The sequence below is a fragment of the Cibotium barometz genome, chromosome 34, assembly GCF_041138505.1.
Source record: "Cibotium barometz isolate CiBa-2024 chromosome 34, ASM4113850v1, whole genome shotgun sequence".
NCBI classification, from domain to species: domain Eukaryota; kingdom Viridiplantae; phylum Streptophyta; class Polypodiopsida; order Cyatheales; family Cibotiaceae; genus Cibotium; species Cibotium barometz.
The window spans coordinates 41,246,452-41,260,126 of record NC_141079.1 but is presented as its reverse complement, the minus strand read 5'-3'; positions in this window follow the sequence as shown (position 1 = coordinate 41,260,126).

The window sequence follows — 13,675 nt, the reverse complement described above, 5'->3', positions numbered from 1 at the left end:
TGAATGCTCTCTCTGACCATTGCTTATGAGCAATAAGCTGCTGCTGCTATGTAGGTTGTCGAGGTAGCTCAGGCTCAGGCTCAGCACCTGTAATGAGATTCCAAAATCCTTTCCCTTTCAAGAAACTCTTTATCCTGTACTTCCATGCCTGGAAGTTCTTCCTATCCAGCTTTTTACCAACAATCTGAACTGGATTATCTGACATGTTTGCTCAATGCATACACCTTCCGCACACTTCAAATCTGTAAATGAGCCTTCCTCAGCTCAACCACACTCCAATGAATGTTCCAGATACTCCAAGGTAGCCAACAAACTCCAAATTTGATGTAGAAAATCAACCTGTAATCATCCAAGATGAACTGACTCACGTAGTGCGGGATACCCTGAATTGACACGCCTTCCAAGGCTCCAAATCACAATGTAATGGTGCAATCAAGTATGGGAAACTTGCATTGACACCTAATCAACCTCAATGTTGAGTATCAACACCATCTGACATGTGTACATATCGATTTTTGAAAACCCCTTTCTCTGTTTTTGGAAAAACCAAAAAAACCAGTAGAAAATTTGCTCTAATTCCTTCAATATTTGTCCAAATTGAGCAACCAGGCATTCATTAGCTTAGCAATAGTGTCCATTAACTCCATGTAAGAGGAATTTGTCCAATTGTAAAAGACCAAAGATTAATTACTCAATTAAAATGCTCTGTTTCTCTGCAACCAGTGGACAACCTGTTTTAATGAGCTCATTCCCAGCTCAATTAGGCATAATTGACCAAACAAATCACATAGCCCTCTTCTCCAAAGTGTAAAGCATCCAATTGCTAAAGAAATTGTGGAAGATATCAAGCACCCAATGAGAAATCGATCTCCTCGCTTCAAGATGTACACTTTTCTGCCCTGTTTCTCTGTTGGCTGGCTGCGCCGCCTGCTGTAGGGGGGTTTGGGAGTGGTTGTGATGCTAATTGATGATGACTATAGGTGCCCAACACACCTAGGCATGTGTGTGACCCATCAATGCTTTGATTTTTACCAAAAACACAGTCCAAATGCTTCAAATTTTGACTCCTCTTTCTCTGTTTTGTGAGAGCTCAAAAACCAGAGTTTTTCATACATTCAAATGCTTCCAAAAATGCTCCAAAATCACAATAGGGCTTGCATAAGAGTTGCCATTACATCCTTCATTGTCAGATACATGTTTGCTTTGCCAGATTTACATGTATTTCCACCATACATGTTTGCTTTGCCAGATTTACATGTATTTCCACCATACATCAATGTTGCCAAGCTTTAATGGAAAGCTTCAAAAACCAGAATTTCTCTTTGCTTTGATTTGCTCTATTTTGCTTTGTTTTTGCCTGTATCACCTGCAATCTGCTCAAGGATGTTTAGAAGACCTTACCCGGTAGGCCAAGCTCTCAGATCTGATGGTATTTGGTGTGCTCCAAGCTATTCAAGAATAAAGGAAATCCCCCCCAAAAATGAGTAAATACTCACATAAGATGAAGAGTTGACTAAGGACAAGGTTATTAGTTAAAAAAGAAGAGATATTTAGAAGAAATGATGCATTTTTGACACCTCAGTGTGGGGGAATTTCCCTCATGAAAGAGGCACCTATTTCCCATGTGTGGTTGAGTTTTAAACTCACAAATAATGAGATATTTTCATCTCTCCTCTCTCTTGCTTCAACTAGATCCAAAAAATAAGCTAAACTGACCTAAAAATGCTTCTCTCTCCCTCATCTCTCTCCTCTTTCTCTTCTCTCTCTCCCTCATCATGGTTTACAAGATGAACATCGAAAAATATAATCATCACATTAAGCTATAAAAAACTCGACACATACATTAAAGAAGTTTGCATTATAAAGTAGTGCCAACATTATTATTACTACATCGAAGAAGTTGATATTATGAAGTAGAGTCATCATTATTACTATGTTCAATAAACACACTCATTAGGCTCTACGATGTGCAACCATTGATTGGGCCGAATTCCTAATTAGTTGCTCAAGCGCATCATTGATTACTCTGTATGTCCTCTGGTAAGAAATTATGCTTGATATTCTGAGCTCGAACATATCTATTGTTGCAAGGTCATTCTCCTTTGCTTTGATTATTTGCTTTAATTCCCATAATAAGCTCCTTGAAATCTCTCTAGGTTGGTACAAGTTTAGATTGTTTAAGTCCTTCTTGTACATCTCATCAAGCGCCATGTATCCTTGGCACAACAATCTATGGTTAGCTCCTAATGATGGCATGGCCATGATGCATAGAAGGAAAAAGGAAGGGCACATTGATGGAAGAGAGGTGGGGAGCCTGCACTCCAATGGAGAATAGGGGGCACGTTAGTGGAGGCAAGGTGGGGCGCAAGGCTTTGATAGAGGAGAGGCTTTGATAGAGGAGAGGTGGGGAGTGAGGCTTTGATAGAGGATAGGGAGGGGAGGGGGTGCCTGGGCAGAGGGATCACAAAGGCTTTTGTGGGTCCTCTGCAAGCCACGCAACATGGCATATCCTATGCAAGCCACGCAAGTTATGTGGCCTCTAACATGTAGGCCACCTAGGCTGCATGCCACAGACCGCGACATGGTGCATGCCACTGGCCACGCCGAGTGGCCTATGGCACGCAAGGCATGCATTGTGTGGCTGGCAAGTAGGCCACGCTGCGTGCCACGCATGCGGCACATGCCATGCGGCACATGCCATGCGGCACATGCCATGTAGTGTAGCCACATGTAATGCTCGAGTCGGCGGGCATTACACATGGCCTATGTGGCACATGGCACACGCCATGCATGGCAACCACGTGTAATGCTTGCACTCAAGCATTACACATGGCTGCCATGCAGAGTGCATTGTGCACTCCACGTGGCTGCCATGTGGATTGCATTAGATTATGTAGTCCACGTGGTAGCCATAGGTATAACATGTGGCCTAGTCACTAGCACCACATGTAATACCCAGCCAGGTGCATTACACGTGGCTAGATGTGGTAGCCACGTGTGATGCCCGAGTGTATGCATTACACATGACAGACGCATGGACTGCACAGTGCACGTGGTGTGTGACATTGATAGGTTTTTTTGTGGCCAAGGGGATATGCTCCATGAAGATGCTCACCCCAACCCCAAGAAAATAAAATAATACATTAGGTATGATCAAATACCTTAGAGAACATAGGATCTTACATGGGTAGTTGCGCATTGGTAACTCATTGTAATAAGCTGATATTAGGACTGTTGCATGGTGGCTAGCCGATGGAATTGGGTAGAGTAGGTGAGAGTATGCATGGCGATAGAGCATAGTTGCACAAGGAGGGGGGGATGTGTAAGAAAGTTTTTATTGGTGATAGCATTTTTTTGTGTGAGAGCATTGGTGTGGACGAACCAATTCCTAAGAGAGCTAGTTCTATTTTGTGATATTGCTGTGAAGCTAGTTATCTGAGGATTTGTTCTATGTGAACAGCGACGTGGAGTTTGTGAGAGAAGGCTAAGATCTGTCTAAAGCAGTGAATTATAAGAGTGGGAGAGGGTTTTGTGTGTGGGAGATTGTGTCCTAGAACCTCTCATAGTGGAATATTATAGAAATTGGACCAAACTTGAGGATTTCTCAAGCATCTCCCCGTTGTATTAGCCAATGAAGCTTGTAGATAGTTCTTGCTGCAGATTATATAATTGTTGATGATCTTGTGGAAGTTTCAAAATATAAGCTCGGGTTTCTTTGGGGTCATGTGTGTAGAGTTTCTTTTGATCTGTTGCTTGTTTTAATCACCTACTCAAGATTGAGGGTTTGTTACGTTTTGCACAATCGTCTTTGAGTGTGCAGAGAGAATCAAGTTTTGTGGTATTAGAGACTTCTTCTATGTTTTGATTCAACTTCGTGTTACATGAATGGAGTGTTCTTGGTGAAAAGGTTGTAGGTGGAGTGTTCTTGGTGAAAAGGTTGTAGGTGGAGAGTTAAGTCTAGTTGAGTTTAAGTTGGGCCAGTTAGCCTACAAAGGGTTGATTTTGAGTCAGCTAGACATCAGAAAGGTTAGCAAGTTGTGTTGACACCTGATTCTGATTTGAAAGGAAGTGATTTTGAGGTAAAGCTGATAGTTTTGGAGCTATATGAGGATAACTGTTTGAAGGCTTGGTTATCTTACAAGGTTTCTATATAGCAGTAGTATGACACTGGTGGTCAACTTCTGCTACTGCTCTGTTGATAGTTTCTGAGGATTGGTTCTGGTTGTGTTTAAGTGTTTTAAGGTCCTTGTGGTGTTAGTTGGTTCAAAGGAGAGATTTTTTGATAGTTTCTGAGGATTGGTTCTGGTTGTGTTTAAGTGTTTTAAGGTCCCTGTGGTGTTAGTTGACTCAAAGGAGAGATTTTTTGTGTCATCCGGGTCAGTTAGGGTAGTTGGGTGAAAACAGTCCTTTTGGAGGTAGTTGTGGATTAGTAGTAGTCTCAGCAGAGAGCTGGGGAGGTGATATCTTGTTAAGATGAGTGACATCTAAGGGTCTGTAGTAGTAGCTGTCAGAGGTGATATCTTGTTAAGATGAGTGACATCTAAGGGTCTGTAGTAGTAGTTGTCAGAGGTCCTTTTGGAAGGTTTTAGATTAACTATAGACTTCAAAAGTAGACAGCTCTGTGTGGGCAAAATTTTGAGGCATAATTATGTAGGAGGAAGGTGAAGAAAAGATCAGAGGAGGGTCAACAGGACAGTCAAGAAGGTCTAGGGAGTGTGTCTATAAGTCCTTGGATGCTGGAGGATCGAGGCAGATACTAGAGGATCAATTTTGGCCTGGATTAAGCCATGGAATTTTTGAAGTAGAAGATAGACAAAATCTAACTTGTCTATGGTAGCCATGAGAGTTTCATTAGGGGAAGGTTGAGGTCTATGGGGGCCCTTTAAGCTGCCATATTATGTTTTTAAGTACTTTTTCTTAAGGACTCTAAGCATACTTTGACTAGGCCTGACAAGGGGATCTTTATGCAATCATTATTTGAATTTCTATTTTTTCAAATATATATTTGCTTGAGCTAAAATGGGAGAAACTTTTTGGTTTCCCCAAATTCAAAATGGCTGAAAAGCCTTCCCTCCTCTCTTCCCTCCACTTTTAGGTCCCCCCCACTTTCTCTCTCTACATTCTCTCTCTAAGATGCCCTCGTCTCTCTACCACTCTCTTTCTCTACCCTTTCTCACATTTGGGTGTGCCATGGCTCTGCATCTCTGATTAGTAAGCTTCCATAACCTCTGCACTTCCAAATGCAGATATCTCACACTCTCATCCTCCATGCCTCATCTTTTTATCATTTTCTGCTCTCTCTCTCTCGTGTCTTTCCCCCATTGAAGTGCAGAAAAATCCCTTTGTCAACCTCCATAGCTTCAGAGCTTACCATTTTCCATTCTTGCATTGTTTACCATCCATACATATCCCCTACTTCCATCTGCAATCTACATCTCTCTCTCTCTCTCTCTACTGTATTATGCTGCAAAACCTCAATCTACCATTTTCTATGCCTCTTGCCATTGAAACATGTTGTTAAGTTATTATTAGACATATATAAGCTGCTAGAAGATCCCACCACATGCAAAATATCTAAGCAAATCCGAAACAAAATTTTTGGAGAGCTGCAAAATATGGTAAGCCCCATACAGATTATGGATGCATGTGATAGTGCTGGTGTCAGTAGGAAGGGATATAAAGCCATTTACAGGGTGTTTACACTAGGTCATCGTGCTAAAGGACTTCTTCGACCCATGCTACCAACTCCATACAGTGTAACCATGGTAAGAAAAAGTGCAAACTCAGAAATTACGAACATGTTAGGTGGCTACCGTCATGTGGAGGATGCTCTGCCTGTATGTACTACAAAGGTATTTGAATACAACAAGTACAACAATGTCTTTATTGATTTAAGGACCCTTCAAAGAGCTATGATTTCTTATTATGGTCTGAGCATTGAGGAGTGCCAAGGTCAGGCTGTGTTTGTGTTAAAGCTTGATGAGTGTCAAATTGTAAAAGGACGAAAATTAGAAAGAGTCAGCCTAACACTTATGAACAGGGCTATCAAAGGAAATCTGGAACAGGATGATAAACTGTAGTGCTGCACAAGCCTCAAATTCCAACAAGGGAAGTCAATCTCAGGGAAAAGATTACTATGGAGTGCAATCAGAAAAGAATATATGGTGGTTGTCAGCATTTGAGCTTCCACAGGAGACAAATGATACATTGCGATGGTACCTTACCCAAACAAGCATCCCAAATGTCATATCATTGCAATCAAAAGGAGAAACTTTGCATGTGGAAGATGTAGGAACATTTACAGCAGTTGAGTGGCACATGGCAGCAGGTGATTTAAAGACATTGAAGTGTATGCTGGGATGTAAGCTAGGAGCAAATACTTTTTTTCCATGTATTTATTGCTGCCATTCAAAATCAGAGTATATTGATCGCGGCAAAGCTTCAGGCAAGGTCGCAGCCCACCAAGACGACCAAATCTCATGCAAAGGGCAAGAAAAATGTACAACCACCTTCAATGAGTACAATGCAAAACAGAGATCCAAAGAAACCTATGCAGTGGGTTAATGGCATCATGAATTGTAATACCAATTGTCCGCCTAATCGTCGTGATCAAGAAGATATCTCATGGAGCCCTATATTAGAGATTCCACTTTCTCGTGTTCATATTTGCACGCTTCATGCTGTTGAAAGAACGGTAGAGGAGGAGGAGACACACACACAGGAGCAAACCCTAATGTATATTGCAAACCCTAACCATAGAGGGAAGCCATGTCCACTCTCACACAAAGCATAATGCACTACTCCATAATCCACACACCACACAATGAGTTGTGTCCACACTAAACTAACCCTAGCTAATGTCCACACACTATGACCAGCTGGACACGCGGTCATTTATGTCTCACACATGTTCCTACCTAATCTGCCAGCACATAGCATAGCTGGCTCACACTGACATCGAGCTTGAATATCTCAACAGCCCCTCTCAAGCTCATGATGTACTGCCGATGAAGATGTAGATGAGCTTGGGATATCAAGACTCTCAACACTCCCCCTCAAGCTTATCCCATGTACTCCCAACATAGTCCGGAAGTACTCGAACTTCTCCCTGCTAAGTGGCTTCGTGAAGATATCAGCCACCTGCTCATCAGTCTTCACATAGTGAAGATCAACTGTACCATCCAGCACCTTTTCTCTGACAAAGTGATAATGGACCTCTATGTGTTTGGTCCTCGCATGAAACACTGGATTCTTTGCCAGCTGTATACTGCTCATGTTGTCACAATGTATGACAACTTTCCCATCAAGAGGCTCACATAAATCTGCCAAGAGACTCTTTAACCAAACAGCCTCACAAGTAGCAATGGCTGCACCCCTGTACTCAGCCTCTGTACTGGATAAAGCAACTGTAGGTTGCTTTTTGCTACTCCAACTCACCACAGCACTGCCAAGTGTAAAAGCATATCCACTAGTAGACCTCCTGTCATATGCGCTACCTGCCCAATCAGCATCTGTGTAGCCATGAATGTCCAAGCTTTTACCACTCTCATAAAATAGACCATAATGTGCTGTGGTCTTCACATATCTCATGATGCGTCTCACTGCATCCAAATGTGGCTTCCTGGGACTCTGCATAAACTGACTGACTAGTCCCACTGCATAACTCAAATCTGGGCGTGTGATAGTCATGTATATGAGACTACCAACCATCTTCCTGTACATGGAAGGATCATCCAATTCCTCGCCATAATCAGCCCTTAACTTCATATTTTGCTCCAATGGCGTACTCATAGGTTTACATCCTGTCATGCCATACTTTGCCAACATATCCAAGGCATATTGGCGCTGTACTAACCAAGTACCTGCATGATCTTTCACCACTTCAATGCCAAGGAAATATCTCAACTCACCAAGATCTTTCATGTCAAATTTCCCACTTAAAGCTTGCTTGACATGCATCACATCTGCACCATGATCACCTGTAATAATCAAGTCATCCACATAGATGACTAGTAACACAATCCCATGCTGTGTCTTCTTCACATACAGTGAAGAATCTGCTGTAGAAATCTGGAAACCAAGTGAGATAAGATATCTGCTCATCTTATCACTCCAGGCACGTGGTGCTTGCTTTAGACCATACAATGCCTTTTTCAACCTGCATACGTGAGTAGGATATCTAGGGTGTACATACCCTTCTGGCTGTGCCATGTATACTTCCTCTTGTAGATCTCCATTAAGAAATGCATTCTTTACATCCATCTGATGCATTTCCCAGCCATTAGCTGCAGCCATAGCAATGACTGCTCTCACTGTGCCCATCTTAGCCACTGGGCTAAACGTCTCATCATAATCCAATCCATGAGTCTGTGCATATCCCTTTGCTACCAATCTTGCCTTATGTCTTTCAATAGAACCATCAGATTTGCACTTCACTTTGTAGACCCATTTACATCCAATAACATTCTTGTCCTTTGGTAGGGCAACCAAATCCCATGTATCATTATGGACCAATGCATCCATCTCTATGTCCATTGCTTTCTCCCATACATGCTCTCCAATAGCCTCTGTGTAGCATGTAGGTTCCACATGCTTTACCATAGATGTCATGTATGCATAGTGCATAGCAAAATCTCTGTATGTCAACCTGTCAACAGGATATTTGACCCTCTGGGATCTCCGCAATGCATGCGGGTCACTCTGTACACCTGTGACTCTAGCATGTGGTGGCACATATCTGTCCTGCCTCGCACCAGGTGTGCGTAAAACAGGTATGCCAAGCTCCTCATCCAAACTTTCAGAACTGGATGACTCATATCCTGTGATTCCAATCCCTTCAACTTTCTTTTTGCCTTTGTCCAAAGCACTACTCCCAGTGCTTACACTCTCATGCCTCAGACGTCCTGACCATGGACGTACACTGCTACTCTCAGCTTCTGCTGCTGGCCCAGACATAGTAGTAGAACTTGAACTTGCTTGTGATGGCAAGTGCACATGTACATCAGCCTCAAGTGTCTCAATAACACCCTCATCTTTTGCCTTATACCAACTAGCAAGCTCATCAAACACCACATCACGTGAGATGACCACTTGTCTAGTTTGTGGATTATAACACTTGTAGGCCTTTCGATCCTGTGCATATCCCACAAATACACATTTCTCAGCTTTAGGATCCAACTTCCTTCTTCTTTCATCAGGCACATGAACATATGCTACACATCCAAAAACTTTCAAATGTCCAATATCTGGCCTGTAACCTGTGAGTCGCATCTCAGGCGTGCTTCCATGAATGGCTGCTGTAGGTGTTTTGTTCAATATGTATACTGCAGTAGCACAAGCTTCTGCCCAATAATAATCTGGCATGCTCTTTTCATTAAGCATTGCCCTTGCCACTTCACATATAACTCTGTTCTTTCTCTCAGCCACACCATTTTGCTGAGGTGTATACCTGCATGTCAACTGCCTTCTTATCCCATGCTTCCTCAGAAAATGCTCAAAAGCCTTTGAGGTGTATTCACCACCTCCATCTGTCCTTAGACATTTGATCCAACAGCCATACTGCTTTTCTGCAAAAGCTTTGAAATCCATGAATTTTTCCAATACTTCACTCTTCTCCCTGAGAAAATATATCCATGTCATCCTGCTAAAGTCATCAATGAATGTAACATAGTATAAGCTGCCTTTGATAGACGGGTTTTGTGCAGGACCCCATACATCACTGTGCACGATCTCAAGTGGCCTGTTACTCATATTTCCTTCTCTAGGAAATCTCAATCTTGCCTGCTTCCCAAACTGACAGGCTTCACAAACATGCATATGTCCATCATATTTGAACCTAGGCAATCCATTCACTATGCCTCTTGTTTGCATGTTCTTTAATCTCTGTATATTTACATGGCCAATCCTCTTGTGCCTCATATCAATATCCTGTACCACATTCCTGCTCTTTGAGAACATGGCTGATTTTAGCTCAGGAATTCCAGCATCCAGCTTAAACAGTCTTCCTTCTTTCTTGCCTTTAGCAATCACTCTACATCCATGTTTAAAGTCTTCAACAAAGCATCCATGCTCGTTGAATCTAACCTGTAATCCCTGTTCCACCATTTGACCAACTGAGGCCAAGCTTTTAGTGATTGAAGGCACATACAGCACATCTGACATAGACTTTGTCTGACCATTATGCATGACCAATGGTACACTTCCAACATGTGTAATGACATGCTGGGTATCATCACCTGTTTCCACATAACCTTTGACATCCATTGGCTTCATGTGCTCAAACCATTCACCATGGCATGTCATATGATTTGATGCTCCTGAGTCCATATACCATGTATCATCATTCTCAGCATTTGTTGTCATAGAACCCACAACATGCTTCATGGCAAACAAATGATTTGCAGCTCCATCATTGCTACTTGATGCATAGTTGCCACCATGTTGTGCATAGTTTCCACCATAATGACCACCACGCTGTGCTCTTCCCCCTCTCAAATCATTCTGTTTGCGAAAGCAATCTCTCGCCATATGACCATATTTGCCACAATAATGGCATTCCACATCTTGCATAGAATTTTGTTGGCCTTGCCAACGTCCTCGACCACGGGGGGTACCTCTGCCTCGCTGAGGTGCATAACCACGACCACCTCGAGCACCATAAGAAGGCTGAAAATTCTGTTGTGGAGGTCTATCCTGCCATCCACGACCATTACCACCACGTCCACGTGATGCAAATCTCCCCCTGCCTCTAAAACCTCTCTGCGAGTAAAATGCCTGATTTCTGCCATCATCATGGCTAGTAGATGCATCCAGAAATGAATCACTGAGCTTGATTTCCTCAACCAACAAGAGGGAAACCAACTCATCGAAGTCGGGTAGACCTGTACTCCTCACTGAGATAGATGTATCAAAGGATTTGTATTCCTTGCCAAGACCACGCAAGGTAATATCCACCAAATCATCATCAGGCATGGGGGCATTTATTGTGGCCAATGCATCTGCAAACTTCTTGATTTCTTGCACATAATCATGTATGCTCCTTTTATTCCTTTTCACATTGTGTATCTGCTGTCGCAATTGAGACTTGCGAGCACTCGTATCTGTATCAAACATTTTGACCAAAGTATCCCATGCATCTTTGGGATTCTCAGCATCCTGAATGTGTATGAGCATAGCATCAGATATACATATAGACAAATAATGCAGCACTTTGAATGCTCTCTCTGACCACTGCTTATGAGCAATAAGCTGCTGCTGTGTAGGTTGCCGAGGTAGCTCAGGCTCTGGCTCAGCACCTGTAATGAGATTCCAGAATCCTTTCCCTTTCAAAAAACTCTTTATCCTGTACTTCCATGCTTGGAAGTTCTTCCTATCCAGCTTCTCACCAACAATCTGAACTGGATTGTCAGACATGTTCGCTCAATGCATACACCTTCCGCACACGTCAAATCTGTAAGTGAGCCTTCCTCAGCTCAACCACACTCCAATGAATGTTTCAGATACTCCAAGATAGCCAACAAACTCCAAATTTGATGTAGAAATCAACCTGTAATCATCCGAGATGAACTGACTCACGCAGTGCGGAATACCCTGAACTGACACGCCTTCCAAGGCTCCAAATCGCAATGTAATGGTGCAATCAAGTCTAGGCAACTTGCATTGACACCTAATGAACCTCAATGTTGAGTATCAACTCCATCTGACATGTGTAATCATCAATTTTTGAAAACCCCTTTTTCTGTTTTTGAAAAAACCAGAAAAACCAGAAAAACCAGTAATGATTTGGCTCTAATTCCTTCAATATTCCACCAAATTGAGCAACCAGGCATTCATTGGCTTAGCAATAGTGTCCTTCAACTCCATGTAAGAGGAATTTGTCCAATTGTAAAACACCAAAGATTAATTGCTCGATTAAAATGCTATGTTTCTCTGCAACCAGTGGACAGCCTGTTTTAATCAGCTCATTCCCAGCTCAATTAAGCATCATTTGTCAAACAAATCACATAGCCCTCTTCTCCAAGATGTAAAGCATCCAATTGCTAAAGAAATTGTGGAATATATCAAGCACCGAGTGAGAATTTGATCTCCTCGTGATGAAAAAACCAGAAAACAGCTCTGTTTTGTCTGTATGGGCTGCGCCGCCTGCATTCAGGGTCTTTGGGAGTGTTTATAATGTCCAATGATGAGGTAATTGAGTGCCCAACACACTTGGGTATGTGTGCAACCCACCAATGGTTGGATTTTTGCAAAAACCTCACTCCAAATGCTTCAAATTTGAGCTTCTTTTTCACTGTTTTGTGAGAGCTCAAAAACCAGAGTTTTCCACTCAATTAAATGCATGTAAATTGCTCCAAATTCACAGTAGGGCTTGCATAGAAGTTGCCAATACATCCCTCATTGTCAGATACATGTTTGCTTTGCCAGAATCACACATATTTCCACCATACATCAATGTTCCCCAAGCTTTAATGGAAAGCTTCAAAAACCAGAATTTTGCCTTGCTTTGATTTGCTCTAAAATGCTTTGCTTTTGCCTGTTTCACCTGCAATCCGCTCAAGGATGTTTAGAGGACCTTACCCGGTAGGCCAAGCTCTCAGATCTGATAGTATTTGGTGTGCTCCAAGCTTCACAGCTCCAATGGCAGCTTCACAGCTTCTTTTCACAGCTTCTTCTTCTCCCTCTTCACTCACTCACTCATAAACCCTAATAAACAGCACAAGGCTCTGATACCATGTTGAAAGAACGGTAGAGGAGGAGGAGACACACACACAGGAGCAAACCCTAATGTATATTGCAAACCCTAACCATAGAGGGAAGCCATGTCCACTCTCACACAAAGCATAATGCACTACTCCATAATCCACACACCACACAATGAGTTGTGTCCACACTAAACTAACCCTAGCTAATGTCCACACACTATGACCAGCTGGACACGCGGTCATTTATGTCTCACACATGTTCCTACCTAATCTGCCAGCACATAGCATAGCTGGCTCACACTGACATCGAGCTTGAATATCTCAACACATGCTAGGTTACGCATAATGGACAAATTACTGAAGTTACATATCAATTATGCATGGAATATGGAGCCTGAACATCTTCGCACAATGAATGCATCAGTAAGCTAGAAGATGTCCTTTCAAGCGTGGGGCTTCATGGTGGTGCTGTAAAGTTAACTAAGGATACTAAAAAGTCAGGACCGGATCAGGATAATCCAAACAAAATATGCATGGGTGGGTCCAAAGCAAGACACCTTCTCTCAAATTACGAGGGGTACAATAGTCACACAAAATATGAATTATGGAAGGCCATTTGTGAATGCACCACTTATCGTGGGAATAATGCAGAGCTTGGTCTCAAGAGCGGGCAAGGCTGTGGGAGTCACTTGACAAAATGATTCAATTGCTAGAAAAGGCTCCACTTGTTGTTGCTGAGGAGATTGCAAACTTAAAGACTGCAATACATACATTTACTCAGCAAATGGTTGATGCATGGGGAGAAACAAATATCACCCACTATATGGTATTTACCTTTCTATCTATTTACTGATATTAATCGCCAAATAGTAAAATTCTGATATGATCTTTGTTGCAGCACATTATATTTGCCCATGCACAGTTTTTTCTCGATGAATATGGTCCAACATTTGGCAATTTGGAGCACCCAAGGA